This window comes from Palaemon carinicauda, chromosome 4, assembly GCF_036898095.1.
Source record: "Palaemon carinicauda isolate YSFRI2023 chromosome 4, ASM3689809v2, whole genome shotgun sequence".
NCBI lineage: Eukaryota > Metazoa > Arthropoda > Malacostraca > Decapoda > Palaemonidae > Palaemon > Palaemon carinicauda.
In genome coordinates, this window is record NC_090728.1 from 168,946,241 (window position 1) to 168,969,054 (window position 22,814).

Sequence of the window (22,814 nt, forward strand, 5' to 3'; positions counted from 1 at the left end):
TCCCTGGTCCTGCCTTGGGTGGAGAAGAGGCTTGGGCGCTGATCATATAATATATGGTCAGTCTCTAGGGCATTGTCCTGATTGCTAGGGCAATATCACTGTCCCTTGCCTCTGCCATTCATGAGCGACCTTTAAACCTTTAAACTTTTAACGGCGTAGGTCTTGGGGATATGATTCTCCAATTTTTATTCATATTTATGTGAAATGATTTCTGTGTACAAATGTATGTTGCCATTCCACAACATGCCAAGCTCAGTTAAAAAAAAGAAAAAAAAAAACGTATATTTTTCATTCGGATTGCAAAGCAAATTCTGTGATCATGATAAAGGGCCCTGAATGGAGGGATGTCAAGATGAACCTGAGTCAGGTTAAAATTTAGAGAAAATGTGAAAGAGCCGGAAATTACCTTTGTTTTTAATCAGAGCTTCATGTGCATTAGTTTTTAGTTGAGTCAATTTATATGTATTGCATTATCTATATTAAGATATGTTACGGTATCGGACAAAAGAAGCACTGGATGAAAAAGAATATGGCTCTTTCAGTAATTCTATTGTGTATAACATTAGTGTTAGAAATATTATTATTGTTATTTAATTTTTATATCAAATAAAAATGGATAATCCGAGATATGACATTTATTTACCCATTATATCGTGTCTTGTGGTTCTGATTCTCCAATTTTACTATATACTTTTTCGCAATGTTTTATTGTGTAAATGTATGTTGTTATTGCTCTCATGATTTTATTTTTCTTTGGTATTTTCATGGAGTGGCGAATTTTTACTTTGAATATCTGACATTTCATGATTATCTGACTTATTTGGGCAAATTTATTTAAAACTGATACTATAATAAAACCATTAAAGGGGAATAGAAAATTGAAATGGAAAAAAGATACAAACTAAAGGAAAATTGAATCTGAAGCTTCCATCATTGCAATAGGTCGATTAATGTGATAGGAAGGCAAAGGATGGTCAGAGTTATAAAAAAAAACCTTATGCAACATGTTTAAACAACTGACCGAACAATTGCCAGAGACTAATAAATATATTAGAAATAAAAAATCAATTGACCGGAAGCTTTTGTTGAACAAATTAAGATGAAATTCAGCAGCTGAAGAAGACAGGAGAACAATACTCGAAAGAATGAAAGCGCTTCTTCCAAATAGATTGACAACCGGAAATCTTGAAATACTTTCTTAATATGCAAATATTTTGTGATATTGAAGAAGAAACTGACCAAATGTGTTTCTCAAAGGTAAATTTACGACCAAATATCACACCTAAAAATTTCTAAAGTCATATAGAGGTAAAGAAACGCAGTCAGTAGTGAGATCCGGATGTTGAGCCACTGACTTCCACCTAATTACAATCATACTTCCCAATAACACTTATGTATTAGCGAGACACAAATTACTATTCAGTATAAAGTATTTTATGATATGATAATTATACGGTCTATACAGTATTTTTATCTTTATTTTACTGACACACAATCACAACGTTTATATGTATATATATATATATATATATATATATATATATATATATATATATATATATATATATATATATATATATATATACACATATATACATATATATATACACACACAAAACGAATTTCCATTGATAAAAGGCATCACAATGAGTTGAAAATAGACTTTGCCATCTTCAGTATAGTTCATGTAAATATATATCTTCTAAATAAATCAAATGGGGCGTTTTTTCTAAAGCTAAAAAATTTGCAATGAGTCAAAGATGAAAAACATATCGCGATATAAATAGCGTTCTTAAATCGGATGAGCAGATGAATGAGTATTTTATAATGATGTTCCAAAGACAAAGAATTATGGGTTGTTACGCAACACATGCTTGAAAAAGGATAACATCGTGCATCTGGCAACTTCCATTAACCGTACGTATGGTACCATACGTCCACTCCGCGACCGTTTTCTCAATGTAGGTACTATCATGAATAAAAGTTCGCTCCTTTAGACCTCCAGAGAGTGAACACGAATCGCCTGATTATGAATCACCGAAGCTTTTGAACAAATAAGTCATGGAAAACCCAATAGATGGCGCACCGCAAGGACGTTGGGCACAGAGAGGAATAGGAAGTATTTATTTTTCTAAAGCATTGAGTGAAGTCTTCATAATCTGATATCATTGGAAAGTGATAGATCATTTTGTTGTTTTTGACGTTACTAAGTTTGCGTGTTAAATGTGCAGTTAACGAAATATGCTAGATAAATATGAGAATAAAATTATGCTTACGATATTTACATTCTTGAATTGGTATTCTCATATATTATCGTATCTATCAACAGACATGACCAACCAAGGGTCATTACAAAACATTTTAGCTTAAATGTGTACGGAGGTGTTTTATACTGCAAAACATTAAACCTTTGTAGAAGCAAGTCGGCAATTTGTTTTTTTTATTTAACTTGCGTTATTAATGTAGTAACCGCAAACTGCATTTACATATGCAGATATTCATAGATCTGTCATATTGCATAACTGGGCCAACATTCTTGGCCGGAATCTAAGAAAAGAAAAAAAAATTGACCTAAGATGTCAAGAATTTGCAAAGAAGAGGGAATTCAGCATCAAGAGGGATTTGTTGATTAATATACAAATCGTAATAAAGTCAAGAGTAAATTAGCGAGAAAAGTCATTCCCACAAATCGTCACATTTCAATTACTAGACTCGTGAAAGGCACAAAGCACCACGTTCAATAACTACATCTCTTACTGGCCAGGAACTCCCGAACGTAGAAAATGACGCAATAGTGGGTGGGGCGATGTGACGTGACTATAAAATATACGTAGGAAGAGAGAGACTATGCGGAGAATGAATATGTTACTCTAGTGACAGAATTCGTATATCATATATATATATACTGTATATATATATATATATATATATATATATATATATATATATATATATATATATATATATATATATATATACATACATACATATATATATATATATATATATATATATATATATATATATATATATATATATATATACACACATATATATATATATATATATATACACAGTATATATATATATATATATATATATATATATATATATATATATATATATATATATATATATATATATCCTAGCTTGGGATGAAGGAAAAATGCAGAATATTACAATAAAAAATATATGAAAATGGCAGTGACTTCCAACTTTCTATTACCTGACACCATCCCAAATGAGGGTAAACGTTTTAACGTATAAAAACACTCCCTTTACGGGAGAACTAAATAATAATATAACTACTCCCTTGAGGAAGAACATTTTATTGTTATTTGAAAACACTTGTTATGGGAGGATTGTTTCAAGTAGAGCAAAAGAAAAGAGAGAACTTTAGATACAAACGACTGATAATTAAAAACAAATTACATTTCAGATCTATTTAATAACTACACAAGCCAAAAGTGTATACAATAAACTAACATAAACAATGAATGGGACAGCGTTACTCAAAATACCACATTGAAGGTTACTTATGAGTAGCCCAGGCAAGGGACAGACCAATGCCCTAGAAACCAACCACAGACATGTCATCAGTGCCCAAGCCACCTCTACACTCAAAGTAGGACCTGGATGGGCCAGGCTATTGATGATGAGATGAGGACTTGGTTGCTAGAACTATAAGCTTCCCAAACCTTGTTCATGAGGACAGCGAGGTTGCAAGAAACTACCAGAAACCATCGTTATTGAGCGGGGGTCAAACTCCCATCCAACAGATTGCGAAACGAGGACATTACCAATAAGATGCCACCATAATTATTCATGTTTTGGGGTATCAAGGTGAAGCGACGGGTTGTGGTAGTCTAATGGAAACGTCCCTGCTTGGCATTCTACCAGACTCCGGTTCGAGACCCGCTCAAGCTCGATATTTTCGTTAGTGTCTTTAACCTAACCATCCTTATGGGCATAGGATGAGGGGTTTGGAGAGCCTATAGGTCTACCTGCGGAGTCATCACCAGCCATTACCTGGCCTTCCCTGCTTCTAGCTTGGATGGAGAAGGGATTTGGGGGCTGATCATATGTATATTTGGCCAGTCTCTGTGGCGTTGTCCTGCTAACATGGGCAACGTCATTACCCCTTGCCCCTGCCATTCATGAGCGGCCTTTAAAACTTTAAAGTGTCCTCCTCACCACAACCATATTCAAACTCATAAGTTCACGAGACTCGCCCACATTGAAATGCCAGATTTCGTTATTAATTTCTTAAAGAAATTAAATAATCGCCATAATTTCTGCTCCCTTTTATTAGCATTTAATCGTGTTGTGTAATAAAGCTGTTTAAAGTCATCACCAATGAGTCGTGTTCCGGGTGGAAGAATGGTAATCTCCCATATACAATAGGAAACAGCAAGTGTCCGGATATATATATATATATATATATATATATATATATATATATATATATATATATATATATATATATATATACATACATATATACATATACATTGAGATGCTACCGCTACAGAATTATGGGGTCTTTTGACTGGCTAGACAGTACTATATTGGATCCTTCTCTCTGGTTACGGTTCATTTTCCCTTTGCTTACACACACACACACACACACACACCGAATAGTCTGGCATATTTTTTACTTATTCTCCTCTGTCCTCATACACCTGAAAACACTGAGACTACCAAACAATATTAGCACTGCACTGTAATTGGTCAGTGCCCACTTTCCTCTTTATAAGGCTTGAAGAGACTCTTTAGCTATGGTCAGCAGCTCTTCTAGGAGAGGGACACTCCAAAATCAAATCATTGTTCTATAGTCTTGGCTTGTGCCATAGCCTCTGTACTCTGGTCTTCCACTGTCTTGGGTGAGGGTACACTCCGACAGCTGTTCTGTCTCGTTTCTCTTCCTTTTGTTTTGTTAAAGTCATTATATTTTATATAGGAAATATTTATTTTAATGCTACTCTTAATAAAAATCAATTTTTTTCCCTGTTTCCTTTCCTCACTGGGCTATTTTCCCTGTTGGAGCCACTGGGCTTATATCATCCTACTTTTCCACCAAGGGTTGTAGCTTACCAATAATAATAATAATAATAATAATAATAATAATAATAATAATAATAATATACACTGACACGCTCAGTGGAATTTTCAAATGTATAACTACACGGTCTCTACCTGTCCCTCAGTTAGGGAAGGAGTAGTCATACCCTGGTACCCTTGTAAGTGGAGTTGTAATTAAGGAAGGGTTGAATCTCTGTGCTTGTATATCTATCTATATATTCAGCCATCATTTTGATGGGTTGCGTACACTGGTAATGTTATTACAAAAGATAAAGCAGATCAGAGGTTCTCCAAACCTGGTAATCTTACGTTTAATGAGTTTCAACTGGCCTCAATTAGCCCTTTCTGTTTCACACACTTTAGTTTCTTTGCAATTAAATTGAATAAAAAAATGCACTAATTCCCGCATTTGCACATTCATCAAGTTCTGAAACACTAGAGAGCACAACGCCAAGATAATCTACAGCAATATTAACAGCAAAGTTAACATGTGGGAGAATATCGATTGTGTCTGGCCCTGTTAGTTCTGCCTCGCCAAGGTTACAAACACAGAAATGGTCTTACGAGAGAGAGAGAGAGAGAGAGAGAGAGAGAGAGAGAGAGAGAGAGAGAGAGAGAATTCACGGAAAGGCTGATGCAACATTTATACGATTTTACAAGTGACCAAAGTTTCAAGAGTTTATTTATTTCAATGAAATTCTCTCTCTCGGAATTTTCCTTCAAACGTAAGGCAGAAATTCTAGTTTTATCATACGTTGTCGTGAGAGATAATCTTGATACGTATCGCGCACCTGCGTCTTATTACACATGAATAAATGTCTGTTAAAATAAAGACTGAGGCTGATATTAGAGGGCAATTAAAGAAGGAAATATTTTCAATATGAGAATAAAGAGAAAGTTTCTTACACAGAGGGAACCACAATTCATTTAGGGTAATATAATCTAAAACCGTAATGAAAAGTAATGAAATTTTAAATTGAACATTCACATAACGACTGATGATATACACTATATTTCTCGGCTTTCATACAGCAGTTAGAGAACGATTTTGTTTATGAAAATATGATGTTTGCATTTAAAACATACTAAAAGCTGTGGCAATATTAAGTATTTCAAAAACATAAACTCAATGTTGAAGTGAAACTTCTTTTACTGTAGCACTATATTTGATTTTACACTTTTTGAAAATAGGATGACGTTCATATTCTAACACTGAGTCAAGTCAGTGATAAAGACCTGGAGATCATAAAGTGGTTTTTCAGTACTTTTGAGACTGGTAGAAGTATTCTGATAAACATGGAAAGTGTTTCTCTACTTTTTGTATCTACTTATTATATTGCTATACACAATTAACTGCGTCAGAATGTGGAGGTACGTTGCCCTAGATTATACTATTCTTTTTCTTTCTTAACAGGATAACAATGGCATAATAATCCCTCAAAAACAAAACTAACATAGGGCTATACTTGCGTTATATACATACCGTTCATGCTGTATTCTTAAAAACTCCGGCACAGGATAAACGTCAAAGATTTTCAGCGAATATAAAAGTTTTCTTTATGAAGAGCAAAAAAATTATTGATGATATCATACACTGGTTTTATGTATTGTACAAGTATTATTAACTTGTGATCTACTTGCAATAATATTCAGATAATGCACACAAAAAGAGTTTCTTTTTACAACTACATACTACTTTAAAAACCATGATCAGCTATCGAAATAAAGAGGTTCGTTGCTGTGGTTTGATCCAATCGATCTTTTTAACCTCGCCTAATAAAAGAATAAAGTTTGTTCAGGAACAGAATCAACGTATCTCACTAGGTAAAAAAAGAACGAAAATTATGTTAATTTGGTCATTACTGAAGACTGATTCATTGAAAGTTTTCATGCTACAAGTGTCAACCCGAAAGGAGGTGGGTGTTGGTACGTTCCAGGACGAGTGGGCTGATGTGCGAACGTAACGTTATGTGCGAAAGACTGTTTGATTTCTTCATATAGTTTAGAAATGCACCGCCCTCCCCCCCCCACCCTGGTTGTACTCTAAAGTAAAGTCTTTAAGGCTGGACAGCAAGACGGAAGAACGCAAGTGGAAACAGGTAAAGTACTCCACTAAATAGTGGGTGGACCTACGGTGGGAAAGTGTATATGTACGACTGAATGTTAAAAAAACATATCAACTTCAATGAAAATACTACACTCATATAGGAAACCAGCAAACTTTTATTGACACTCCTCCTAATAAAAGAGCGGCATCAAATCGATTATCAATGTCAAATAACCTGACAATTTTGAGAAATGGCTAAGCCTGAAATTTCCTGTTTGTGTCTCAGGGAAAAATTTTTAATATGTTCGGAGTCTGATTGTCCCATGGCTTAGTTTCATAAAAAAAACATAAAATATCAATTATATAAACTATTGTTTAGTATTCATACTCCTTCTTATCATTACCAATGTAAATTTTCCATTTCATGTTTGTTTGTTAGTATTGGTTGTATAGGAATAAAAGTTTTCTAGCAAGTATTTCTACGTACCAGAAGTTTTCTTAGTAAGTGGAGGGTGAACACAGAGATAGAGTTTTTCTAATAGGAATTTCATACGTCAAAGACAGGTTCTGCGAGGTAATAAGTTTTTAATGGTTCATTTTTACTTACCAAATATGTTTTCTTATAAGTAAAGGTTGTGCGCAGAGATAAGTTTTTGTAGATTTTGGAACTAATTCCTTATATATTAACTTGCACTTAAATTAACAATTAGTAATTAGTGAGTGACTTACTCGGACTGCTGCTTCATTCAAACCTTGATGGAATTTACAGACGTCATCAATAGGATGTTTTTCATGGGCAATATATTCTCAATAGATCAAATCATAATTTTGGCAAGAAAAATTATTAGTAAAATGTTCCCTACAATATAAATTGTACAACTAATCTATTCTTTCAATTGCAAAATCTTCCCTCATTAACAACACACGAAAACTCTCATTGAAGCTTCAATGATGATTTTGCACAGATAAACAGCATTATATTGCGTTGATAATGAACTTAGTATATGTGGAAATATATTTCATCATTAAAAACGTGGCGTTTTATAAGCAGTAAAATTTGCAATAAGTAACAAAAGTGAAAACGATAGTTTGTTTTAAATACGATTGTTACATCGGATGATACTGATGAATAATTATATTGTAATGATGTTCCCAGGCAAAAAAAAAAAAAAAAAAAAAAAAAAAAAAAAAAAAAAAATAATGTAACACATGATCGAAAAAAAGGTAACATCGTACACCTGGCAGCTTCCATTATATGTACGTACTGTCGATAAACGTTTCTCTCAACGTACGTACTATCGAGTATATAAAGAGTCGCGGCATCGGCGGGCCACGTTCCCCCACTCACTTCTTACTTGACGGCTGCGCTCGTAATAAGATGAAGCTCTCCACAACCTCCGGAAAACTTTCTCATATCAGAGAAATGTTTGTCGAGGATAATTTTGTGCGCAATCCAGAAAACATGACCTCAAATAGGCTGATAACTTATATCATAATAATTTCTGTTGTTTATTCTTTCATTGTTGGCGGCTTGATTGGATATAACATCCAATCATTTTGTGAAAACTCCCACAACGACACACGTCATCTAAAGAGTCCGGTGACAACAGTTCCTGGCGATGTCATCTCCACCACTGAAGAAATTGATCACTGGAAGAACTACAGTGATGCTGAAGTACTCAGACGGCAACACTATGACCTGGGAAGAGTTGGCTGCCGCCCTAAGGAACACGTGGAGAATATGGCGGACTTGCTGTCTCCCGAAGACGCCCTTCGAGACAAACAGTTCTTTCCGAAGAAGGTCGTACTCAATCGATGCTCCCCATCAGAGAGCTATTGTTTCAGAGGGAAGTGTTCTCCTGTCGAAAAAACGCTCAAGGAAATAATCATTTCGTTCAACAATGGAACTAAACAAGAGTTTGTAAAAAGAAATATCTATGAAGACTCTCGGTGTATGTGCTTGCGACCATGAAAAAGAGAATGGAGTTCGTAAGATGTTACTAAATTTCTATTGAGGATACTTATTAGTTCAAAAGGTAATGTTCAAGTTACCAGCTGTGACACATAACCGTTTCATGAAAAAAATTATAACTAACACTACGTAAAGGAAACGATATAACTTTAATGTGAGAGTCCAATATAACAAATTTATCCTCGTCTATTTTGGGATATAATATGAACATATATAAGGTTCAGCGTATTTTGAATTTTTCTGAGATTTAATATTTCATGCGTTTTTAGATGTCTGGTCGATGTGGTGACGCACCTGACTGGTGATCGCCAGACTGGGTTTCGAGTCCCACTCAAATTCGTTAGTTCCTTTCGTCGCTGCATCCTCACCATCCTTGTGAGCTAAGAATGTGGGGTTTGGGGAAGCCTATAGGTCTCATGCAAATATTATTGCAGAGCTTTATATGCATTAGTTTTGAGTCGAGTTTTAATTCAGTCAATTTATAGTAAGAGATAATACGATATCACACCAAAGAATCATTGGATGTGCCTTTGGGAAGATAAAAATGAATCTGGCTTCTTTCAGCATGATCATTGTGTATGACATTAGTTTTTGATATTTACTTATTGTTAAGTGTGTATTTATTTGTATAATAAATATAGAAATGCATAATCTAAGATTTGACTTTTATTTACCTAGTATAGTGTAAGTCTTGAGGATTTGATTATTTAATATCACTTCATATTTTGTGAAAATGTCTTTGGTATGTAAATGTATGTTGCTATTCAATCCATCGTTTCAGCTACACCTTCCTGAAATGGACATTTCGACTGACAACAGAAACATATTTTCATAAGGAAAGTTAACAACAAATGTTATGATGTTAGTTAAAGTCATTAATCAATGAATAGTGAATGATTTAAAAGTTGTCTGCTGTATGGGTGAAACAAGTGAAGATCTCGAGATGTCAACTTTAAAGTTATGTCTACATAGAACGAGAGATGATGGAAAATTCCAAGAATAGAATACAACTGGTCCCAAGTTGTAGTTGTTTGTTGCCTTTGTCAAAATCAAAGATTCTGTGAAGGATACGTATTCACCGCTGTCTTCTGTTTCTTAGTTTATTTGTTTGTGAGCAACTTTACACACAAACTAATATACCGATTTTGATCGAACTTGGTAGTCAAGTTGGGTATGACCTAAGATTGAAACTAACATTTTGGATATGTGCAATAAAGTACAAGTACGCAGCAGTACTTTGAAAATAACGCAATGTTAAGTAAATGGCAAATATTTTGCCAAGTTTACTTTTTATTTGTGAACAACATTACACAAACACTACAAAACCAATTTCAAAGAAACTTGGTGGATATGTGAGGCATTCCCCAAGGACGAATCCACTAGATTTTGAAGAAAATACATCGAAGTACAAGTATGCAGTGGAATCAAGCGCAAAATAAGATTGCTTGGTGTAGCGAAGGCTTGCTACTAGTTTGTGTCATGTTGGTCTCGAACTCCAGATCACAAAGAGAAAATGAAAACTTTCTTACTATTAGAATCAGACTAAAATAGCTGTCCCTCTTGGTGCGGTTTACAATGTCGGTCAATATTGAATAAGTGCCCGGATTCGAAGTAAGAGCAAGCAATCAGAAATGAAAACAAATAAAAGGTTACGTGAAAAGTGTGAGTAAATCAAACAAGTATGATAATTCAAGGCCATCAAAATTACAGTATATTTGAAAGCGTAAAGAAAATCACGAATGAATTATCGACAAAACTATTGTAAAATAAAATTCCACCATGGGAGAAACTAGACTGTTTCGATTACCCTAGGCAGAGAGGCATAAATTCAACAGAAATCTGAAAATCAGATTTGAAATAAACTTGTTGGCTGAATGAATAAGTTGCAGTCAATTCTCTGAAATTGAAACAAAATATTGGGTCAATTATGGCCCGAATAAATGGAAGAGATAAAATAAATTGCTTATAAAACGTAAAGTATTAGCAACGAATAGTAAGTTCAATATCAACAGGTATTTGTTACTTAATATACTAATTGTGAAAAATTTAGGAGTAAATTAGAGTAGAAAATCCCAATAAATCGCAATAATTTAATTACAAGACCCAAAAAAGCCTTGTACAAAGCACACTGGAAAAGTGCTCAATGAATGCATATCTTACAAACCAGTATCATCTTCGGAATATAGGAAATTACGCAATAGCAAGTTCGTTCGTTCGTTCTTTCATTTTAGAATGCCTTGCCGAGAGCAAGACACGGGCTCTTGCACTGAGGCAGCCGTAATAGAAGGTGGGAGGATGTGGTGTGACTATAACATACTACACAGAAGAGAGAAAGACTCACTAAAAGAGGATGAATACGTTGTAATGTTAAAAGGATTAATTTTCGCTATTTATTTACGGTTATCCTTCCATAACTTCTTAACATTCAATTTCGCATTTTGAGATCATAACGTCATTTAGTTCATAGGTTTATCCGTTCTCATATCATATGAACCAGAAGAGTATATAAACACATGAATTTGTTTAAAAATTACAAGAATTTTAAAGATCAATAAATTTTTCTTATATTTCTTACATATCTATCACTATATTTTTAATGTCAATTTTGATTTTCTTGGGAGGAACTATATAGTGTACGGAGTGTGGGCTGTATTTGGAAGTTTTCCAAGTGTTAAGAAAGAAGGAAGAATTTTAGTCCATCAAATTTCAAAACAACAATAAACAATAAAAAGATGGACTCGGCTCAGAGAGCAATACTATCCTGATGACGGAAATCCCCTGACATGCAGTTTGCAGCTTTTGGAAGAAATTGCACATCGAAAGAAATCCACTATATTGACTCCATACTCGATCAAACAGTTACTGTAGAAAATACTGTAATTCAGAGGAGGCTTTAAAATCATTAAGTCACAAACTGTCATCCAAAGAACCATGCAAGTTATACTTGTCCTCCTTGGGTCATACACAACATGATTTCCAAGTTTGGTAAAAATTTGTACAGTAGTTTTTGTGTACAGTTGCACACAAACAAACAAACGCATAAGTAAACTAACAAACAAACGCAACAGAAAGGGGCGAGTACATACCATTCGCAAAATTGGATATAGTAGATATTAAAAACGAACATTTTGCGTGACTAGAATGATAAGAAACCACATTGATAGAAAGGAAATTCTTCGATCATAATAAAGGCCACTGAATGGAAGGATTTCAAGATAAACTACAGTCGTAAAAAATATTGAAAAATATGACAAAGCCTGAAATTTCTTATTTCGTTTTAAGAAAACTTCTTCATCTTCTGGCCGGAATGTGTGCCCATGCAAGTTCCAATTGTCCAATTGCCTTATTTCGAACATAAAATATTAACCTCAAGATCAAAATATTGTTTCGCATCCGTACGCATTTTTTCTTTTATTTACCAAGATCAGTTTTCCTTTTCAATACTGTTTATAAGTAACTGTTGATATGGGAAAGTTTCCCTAGCACGTATTTCTGGCGTACCATATGTTTTCTTAGTAAGTATAGGGTGCACACAGACAAGGTTTTATAGTACGTATTTCATACGTACCAGTCAAGCTCCGATTTTAAGAAGGCTGTAGGTAGTGCGCAGATATAAGTTCTACTAGCAAAAATCTTTTTACGTATCAGAATAGTCACGCTTACAAGTATAGGTTACGTAGAGATCAAACAGTTAGAAAATACTGTAATTCAGAGGAGGTCTTAAAATGGTGAAATCACAGTGGCACCTAAAGAGAATTGCAAGTTATAATTGTTAAAAAAACTCACCGTTTTTACAAATAAAGTATAAAAGAAAAAAATATAGAAGACACCTATATATGTGTGTACATATATCGGTATATATTATAAAAGCATAAATTCATAAACCCTTTATATATATTTACCATTATCAATATAATCATGATATTACACAATGTTGAGAACATCCTCGGCGAGCAATCCAAAAGGATATTGCGTTGGCTAGCAATCTTTCACAAACGTAATGACCTTGTGAAATGTTAAGGGAGATAGAAGATAATTGGAGCAGCATTATATCGTGCTAGACGGAAAAGAAAATAAACATCATTTACTTGGTCGGTAAAAGAAATGAATAACAAACTACAGATTACGAGTATATGTATATATCAAATCACAAGACTGAAAAAATCAATGTTCATGTAAAACGTATGGCTTCTTTTCTAGCAGATTACGAAATATAATTTTATTTCAGTTTGCAAGGAAATGAAACCATTTTTTCTATCTAATTGTTAAAAAAAAAGACATTTTCTCCAATATACTACAGAAAAGCTCACGAGAATTTGAAAAACATATCTTCGGGTATCGAACCATAATGACATGTGTAAACAATATCACGACAACATTAAGACAACGAGTAAACCTCATTAAATGAATCTTGGATAGTGTAAGAATTGAGAGAGAGAGAGAGAGAGAGAGAGAGAGAGAGAGAGAGAGAGAGAGAGAGAGAGAGAGAGAGAGAGAGAGAGAGAATACTAAACGAGATCAAGGTTCAATTCATTATGGGTATCCCTTCAGTGGCAAACAATGAGGTACAAACTATGAGCTGAACCATTTTCTTCAAGTTCTAACAAACAACATTTACAAAGAAAGCACACATGATAACAGCATCAGAAAGGAAATAAAACATTTAATCAAAAGTTAAAAAGTAATAAAAAGTAGAAATTATTTATTACAAAAGCCGTTTAAAAGAGTTGAATATCTAGATGAAGCATTTATACCATCGTTCACCCCTCAAAGAAAAATAAACACGAGAGATGATAGTCAAATTATACTCCCAAATATCATTTTCCTCTGTGACCCAGTTCCACGATGCGTTAGTCTTCAAAAATAGTTTTTAATATATACTCACACAAAAATTTCATTAGATGTATTAGACAATTTGGTTCCTCAGTATCTAAAGATTTAAAGACTTCACAAGAGTAGGAGACAAATGCAAGTCATTGTCTCGACACACACAAGGAACAAACCAATGACCATATCTGCTAAACATATGATCACCGTCCAAGCATCTTCCCCACCCAAGCTGGGAGCAGAGAAGACTTGCCAATAGCCACTGACGGTTCAGTGAGTAGACCTATAAATAGCCAAATCGATGATCTTTAACTCACAAGGACGGTAATGTTATGTCCTCTAATAAGGATTATGGAGGGTGTCAACCTTGATAAGGCTACCATAATCATGTACCATTTCTATCTACATATCTATCTACATTTCTATCTACCTTATGCCACCCTCTGACACTATTTCGCAAAACATTTATATCTTATACAAAGGATAATCATCTTGTCAATCTTACCCATTTATAAATAGTATAAGCTTCATAAAGGAACTATTAAGACACAGCTAAGAGTCGTCAAACAATGAAATGTCTACACCTTCTCACACACGGAACAAAGAAAGATAATAAATAGTTTATGCTGTATCCTGTATGTTATATTGCAATACTTGAATTCAATATATCTGTAAAGAAACTTTTTAGCTGATTTTATCATTTAGTTTGGACACAAACATCACCAAGCTAAACTTCACTATTCAATAAGAAGTAATCCTTGATGAGATGATAACAATACGGTCTTCCCAGTATGTATGTACAGTATGTATGTATGTATGTCTGTATGTATATATAGTTTTATATATATATATATATACATATATATATATATATATATATATATATATATATATATATATATATATATATATATATATATGTATGTCTGTATGTATATATAGTTTTATATATATACATATATTTATATATATATATATATATATATATATATATAGTTTTATATATACATATATATATATATATATATATATATATATATATATATATATATATATAATAAGATTTTCCATATATGAAAGACACCATAGTGTCTAAATTAACTTTGCCATCTTTAGCATATGTGAAAATAAGTTTCTAAATAAATCATATGAGGCGTTTTTTAAAGCAGAAAAAAAATTGCAATAATCACCAAAGCTGAAAAAGATATCTCGTTTAAAAGACCGTTCTTAAATCGGATGAGCAGATGAATGAGTATTTCTTAATGATGTTCCGAAGCCAAGAGAATCGGGTACTGTTACGTAACACATGCTTAAAAAAGGATAACATCGTACATCTGGAAGCTTACATTTGACGTACGTACCATAGGTAGGATATCTATGGTGCGTACCCTCAGTGAACTAGAACGTATTCTCAATGTACGTACCAATCTTGCACCATCTTTGTACATCCCTAAAGTATATAAAGGGGTCGGGAATCACGTTGACTCTCACTTCCTACCTGCCACTCTCGTGATAAGATGGCACGCTCCACAATCTACAGGATACTTTCCCATGAGAGAGAAATGTTTGAAGGGTATATTACTGTGCGTAATCCAGAAAACGGGTCATCAAACAGGCTGATTATTTATATCAGCATCCTCGCCATCTTGTGTGTGTTTTTTTCCATTGTTGGCAGCTTGATTGGATATAACATAAAATCAATTTGTGAAAAGTCCCAAAACGACACACGTCATCTAAAGAGTCAGGAGCCCACAGTTCCTGGCGACGTCATCCCCGCCACTGAACAAAATGACAACAGGAAGGACTACAGTGATGCTGAACTATTCACCCGGCAACACTATGACCTGGGAAGAGTTGGCTGCCGCCCTAAGGAACACGTGGAGAATGTGGCGGACTTGCTGTCTCCGGAAGACGCCCTTCGAGACAAACAGTTCTTTCCGAAGAAGGTCGTACTCAATCAATGTTCGCCATCAGAGAGCTATTGTGCCGGAAGGAAGCACTGCTCTCCTGACATAGTTACAACCAAGGAAATAATAATTTCATACAAAGATGGCAATGAACAAAAGTTCGTAAAAAGATATTTCGAAGAACATTTTCGGTGTATGTGCTTGGACCCTGAAAGAGGGTGAATGATGTAGGTGATGCTACTACGTTTCCATTGAGGATCATTATTAGTACAAATACGTAATTTTCATGTTTGCAGCCGTGACACACGTGGTCACGGGATTTGTGTTATAACTGTAACACTGTGCAATCAATCAGGTAAAGGAAACGATATGATTTTCCTGTCAAAAACGATATCAGTGTGATGTGAGTATGATTAAAGAGTGAAAATAGTTTTTCAATTTTTATTTATTCAATAATTTTATCCACATCTATTACGTACACAATGCTGTGAACATATCTAAAGTTGTGTACTATTTTTAAAATTTCACCAAGATGTGCTATCAACTGTGATGTGAATATGATTAACGAGTGAGAATAGCTTTTCTATTTTTATTTGTTCAACAAATCTATCCTCATCTATTTTGAAACACAATGATATGAACATATCTAACGTTGTGTGTATTATGAAATTTCTCCCAGATGTAATATTTCATGCCTTTTTATAAAATGTCTAGGTGAATAGCTTACCAGTATTAATGCAGATTCAGATACATTACTTTTTAGCTGAGTTTTAATTCATATTTATATTTATTGCGTAATTTATATCCAGAGATATTACGATATCAGACCAAAGAAATACTCAACGTGCCATTAGGAAGATAAAAATAAATATGGCTTCTTCCAATATTTTAATTGTATGTAACATTAGTTTTCGAAATGTAATTATTGTTACGTGTGTATTTATTTTCTATATTGTATATAAATGGATATTCTAAGGCTTGACCTTTTTTTACTTAGTTTAGCGTAGGCCTTAGGGATATGATTCTTCAATTTGAATTCATATTTTTGTGAAATGATTTTTGTTTACAAATGTATGTTGCTTTTGCCACAACATGCCCAGCTGTGTTTAATACTTCAATGAAGAAAAGATATCGTAGATTTTTAATTTGGATTGCAAAGGAAATTCTATATCAAAATAAAGGCCCCTAAATGGAGGGATAGCAAGATGAACTTGAGTCAGGTTAAAATTTAGAGAAAATATGAAAGAGCCGGAAATTTCTTATTTGTTTTTATGCAGAACTTCATGTGCATTAGTTTATAGTTGAGTCAATTTATATGTATTGCATAATCTATATTAAGATATGTTAAGGTATTGGACAAAAGCACTGGATAAAAATGAATATGGCTCTTTCAGTAATTCAATTGTGTATAACATTAGTTTTAGAAATATTATTATTGTTAAGTATTTAATTTTTATATCAAATAAAAATGGATAATCCCAGATATGACATTTATTTACCCATTATATCGTGTCTTATGGTTCTGATTCTCCAATTTTACTATATACTTTTTCGCAATGTTTTGGTGTATAAATGTATGTTGTTATTGCTCTTATGATTTTATTTTTCTTTGGTATTTTCATTGAGTGACGAATTTTTACTTTGAATATCTGACAGTTCATGATTAGGCTATCTGACTTATTCAAGAAAAATTTAAAACTGAGACTACAATAAAACCATTAAAGGTCAATAAAAAATTGAAATGGAAAAATAGATTTCCACTAAAGGAAAATTGAATCTGAAGCTTCCATCATTGCAATAGGTCGAGTAATGTGATAGAAAGGCAAAGGATGGTCAGGGTTTTAAAACAAATCTTAACAAACAAGTATAAATAACTGACCGAACGAGAGTGCCAGAGACTAATAATTATATTAGAAATAAAAAATCAATAAATCGGAAGCTCTTGTCGAACAAATGAAGATGAAATTCAGCAGCTGAAGAAGACAGGAAAACAATACTCGAAAGAATGTAAGCGCTTCTTCCAAATAGATTGACAACCGAAAATCTTGAAATACTTTCGTAATATGCAAATATTTTGTGATATTGAAGAACAAAAAGACCAAATGTGTTTCTCAAAGGTAAATTTACGACCAAATATCATACCTAAAAATTTCAAATGTCATATAGGATAAAGAAACGCAGTCAGTAGTGAGATCCGGATGTTGAGCCACTGACTTCCACCTAATTACAATCATACTTCCAAATAACACTTGTGTACTTTAGCGGGATAAAAATTATTATTCAGTGTAAAGTGTAAAGTATTTGTTGATAATATGATAATTATACGGTCTATCCAGTATTTTTCTTTAGTTTACAAACACACAATTACAATGTTTATATATATATATATATATATATATATATATATATATATATATATATATATATATATATATATATATATATAAATACACATACACAATATATACAAAACTATTTTCCATTGATAAAAGGCATCGCAATGTATTGAAAGTAGACTTTGCCATCTTCAGTATAGTGTAAGTAAAAATATCTCTTCTAAATAAATCATATGAGGCGTTTTTTGAAAGCACAAAAATTTGCAATGAGTCAAAGCTGAAAAAGACATCGTGGTTTAAATAGCGTTCTTCAATCGGATGAACAGATGAATGAGTATTTCATAATGATGTTCCGAAGACAATATAATTATGGCTGTTACACAATACCTGCTTGAAAAAGGATAACATCGTGCATCTGGCAACTTCCATTATTCGTACGTACGGTCGTAGGTACCAATTATGTGCCCCCTTTGTACGTACACTCAAGTATAAAAAAGGGCCAGGGGTCAGGTTGACTCTTAGTTCCTACCGGCCACTCGTAACAAGATGACACGCTCCCCAACCTCCAGGATACTTTCTCAGGGGAGAGAAATGTTTGTGGAGAATAGTTCTGTGCGTGTTCTAGAAAACATGTCCTCAAAAAAGCTGATTATTTGGATCACCACAACTGCTGTGATTTCCTCCATTGTTGGTGGCTTAATTGGATATACCATCCAATCATTCAGTGAAAATTCCTGCAACGACACAAGTGATAAAAAGAGCCAGGAGGCCACAGTTCCTGGCGACGTCATCCCCACCATTGAAGAAAAGGACAACTGGAAGAACTACAGTGATGCTGATCTATTCAGACGGCAACACTATGACCTGGAAAGACTTGGCTGCCACCCTAAGGAACACGCAGTGAATGTTGTAGACATGCTGTCTCCCGAAGACGCCCTTCGAGACAAACAGTTCTTTCCGAAGAAGGTCGTACTCAATCAATGTTCGCCATCAGAGAGCTATTGTGCCGGAGGGAAGCGCTGCTCTCCTGACAAAGTTACAACCAAGGAAATAATCCTTTCATACATAGATGGCAATGAACAAAAGTTTGTAAAAAGAAATATCAAAGAACATTCTCGGTGTAAGTGCTTGCGACCTTGAAAGAGGGTGAATGATGTTGGTGAAGCTACTACGTTTCCATTGAGGATCATTATTAGTACAAATACGTAATTTTCATGTTTGCAGCCGTGACACACGTGGTCACGGGATTTGTGTTATAACTGTAACACTATGCAATCAATCAGGTAAAGGAAACGATATATTTTTCATGTCAAGAACGATGTCATTGTGATGTGAGTATGATTAAAGAGTGAAAATAGCATTTCAATTTTTATTTATTTAATAATTTTATCCACATCTATTACGTACACAAAGCTGTGAACATATCTAAAGTTGTGTATTATTTTTAAAATTTCACCAAGATGTGCTATCAACTGTGATGTGAATATGATTAACGAGTGAGAATACCTTTTCTATTTCTATTTATTCAACAATTCTATCCTCATCTATTTTGAAACACAACGATATGAACATATCTAAAGTTGTGTATTATTTTTTAAATTTCACCAAGATGTGCTATCAACTGTGATGTGAAAATGATTAACGAGTGAGAATAGCTTTTCTATTTTTATTTATTCAACAAATCTATCCTCATCTATTTTGAAACACAACGATATGAACATATCTAAAGTTGTGTATTATTTTTAAAATTTCACCAAGATGTGCTATCAACTGTGATATGAATATGATTAACGAGAGAGAATACCTTTTCTATTTTTATTTATTCAACAAATATATCCTCATCTACTTTGAAACACAATGATATAAACATATCTAAAGTTGTGTATATTTTGAAATTTCTCCCAGATGTAATATTTCATGCTTTTTTATAAAATGTCTACGTGAATAGCTTACCAGTATTAATGCAGATTCAGATACATTACTTTTTAGCTGAGTTTTAATTCAGTCAATATATATCTATCGCATAACTTATATCCAGAGATATTACGATATCAGACCAAAGAAATACTTAACGTGCCATTGGGAAGATAAAAATGAATATGGCTTCTTCCAATATTTTAATTGTATGTAACATTAGTTTTCGAAATGTAATTATTGTTACGTGTGTATTTATTTTCTATATTGTATATAAATGGATATTCTAAGGCTTGACCTTTTTTACTTAGTTTAGCGTAGGCCTTAGGGATATGATTCTTCAATTTGAATTCATATTTTTGTGAAATGATTTTTGTTTACAAATGTATGTTGCTATTGCCACAACATGCCCAGCTGTGTTTAATACTTCAATGAAGAAAAGATATCGTAGATTTTTAATTTGGATTGCAAAGGAAATTCTATATTAAAATAAAGGCCCCTGAATGGAGGGATGCCAAGATGAACTTGAGTCAGGTTAAAATTTAGAGAAAATATGAAAGAGCCGGAAATTTCTTATTTGTTTTTAGGCAGAACTTCATGTGCATTAGTTTATAGTTGAGTCAATTTATATGTATTGCATAATCTATATTAAGATATTTTACGGTATCGGACAAAAGAAGCACTGGATAAAAATGAATATGGCTCTTTCAGTAATTCAATTGTGTATAACATTAGTTTTAGAAATGTAAAGTATTGTTAAGTATTTTTATATCAAATAAAAATGGATAATCCAACATATGACATTTATTTACCCATTGTATCGTGTCTTGTGGTTCTGATTGTCCAATTTTACTGCATACTTTTTCGCAATGTTTTGGTGTGTAAGTGTATATTGTTATTGCTCTTATGATTTTATTTTTCTTTGGTATTTTCACTGAGTGACGAATTTTTATTTCGAATATCTGACAGTTCATGATTAGGCTATCTGACTTATTCAAGCAAATATATTTAAAACTGATACTACAATAAAGCCATTAAATGGGAATAGAAAATTGAAATGGAAAAGATTTCCACTAAAGGAAAATTGAATCTGAAGCTTCCATTATTGCAATAGGTCGATTAATGTGATAGGAAGGCAAAGGATGGTCAGGGTTTTAAAACAAATCTTAAGCAACAAGTATAAACAACTGACCGAAAAATTGCCAGAGACTAATAATTATATTAGAAATAAAAAATCAATTGACCGGAAGCTTTTGTCGAACAAATTAAGATGAAATTCAGCAGCTGAAGAAGACAGGAGAACAAGACTCGAAAGAATGTAAGCGCTTCTTCAAAATAGATTGACAATATGCAAATATTTTGTGATATTGAAGAACAAAAAGACCAAATGTGTTTCTCAAAGGTTAATTTGCTACCAAATATCTCACCTAAAAATTTCTAAAGTCTTATAGAGTTAAAGAAACGCAGTCAGTAGTGAGATCCGGATGTTGAGCCACTGACTTCCACCTAATTACAATCATACTTTCCAATAACACTTGTGTACTTTAGCGGAATAAAAATTATTATTCAGTGTAAAGTGTAAAGTATTTGTTGATAATAAGATAATTATACGGTCTATCCAGTATTTTTCTTTAGTTTACAAAAACACAATTACAAAGTTTATATATATATATACATATATATATATATATATATATATATATATATATATATATATATATATATATATATATATATATATATACATATATATATATACACACAATATATTCAAAACTATTTTCCATTGATATAAGATATCGCAATGTATTGAAAGTAGACTTTGCCATCAGCAGTATAGTGTAAGTAAAAATATAACTTCTAAATAAATCATATGAGGCATTTTATGAAAGCAAAAAAATTTGCAATGAGTCAAAGCTGAAAAAGACATAGTGATTTAAATGGCGTTCTTAAATCGGATGAACAGATGAATGAGTATTTTATAATGATGTTCCGAAGACAAGATAATTATGGCTGTTACATAACACCTGCTTGAAAAAGGATAACATCGTGCATCTGGCAACTTCCATTATTCGTACGTACGGTCGTAGGTACCAATTATGTGCCCCCTTTGTACGTACACTCAAGTATAAAAAAGGGCCAGGGGTCAGGTTGACTCTTAGTTCCTACCTGCCACTCGTGACAAGATGACACGCTCCCCAACCTCCAGGATACTTTCTCAGGGGAGAGAAATGTTTGTGGAGAATATTTCTGTGTGTGTTCCAGAAAACATGTCCTCAAAAAAGTTGATTATTTGGATCATCATTGCTGCTGTGATTTCCTCCATTGCTGGCGGCTTAATTGGATATACCATCCAATCATTCAGTGAAAATTCCTGCAACGACACGAGTGATGAAAAGAGCCAGGAGGCCACAGTTTCTGGCGACGTCATCCCCACCATTGAAGAAAATGACAACTGGAAGAACTACAGTGATGCTGATCTATTCAGACGGCAACACTATGACCTGGGAAGAGTTGGCTGCCGCCCTAAGGAACACGTGTTGAATGTTGTAGACATGCTGTCTCCCGAAGACGCCCTTCGAGACAAACAGTTCTTTCCGAAGAAGGTCGTACTCAATCGATGTTCGCCATCAGAGAGCTATTGTGCCGGAAGGAAGCACTGCTCTCCTGACAAAGTTACAACCAAGGAAATAATCATTTCATACAAAGATGGCAATGAACAAAAGTTC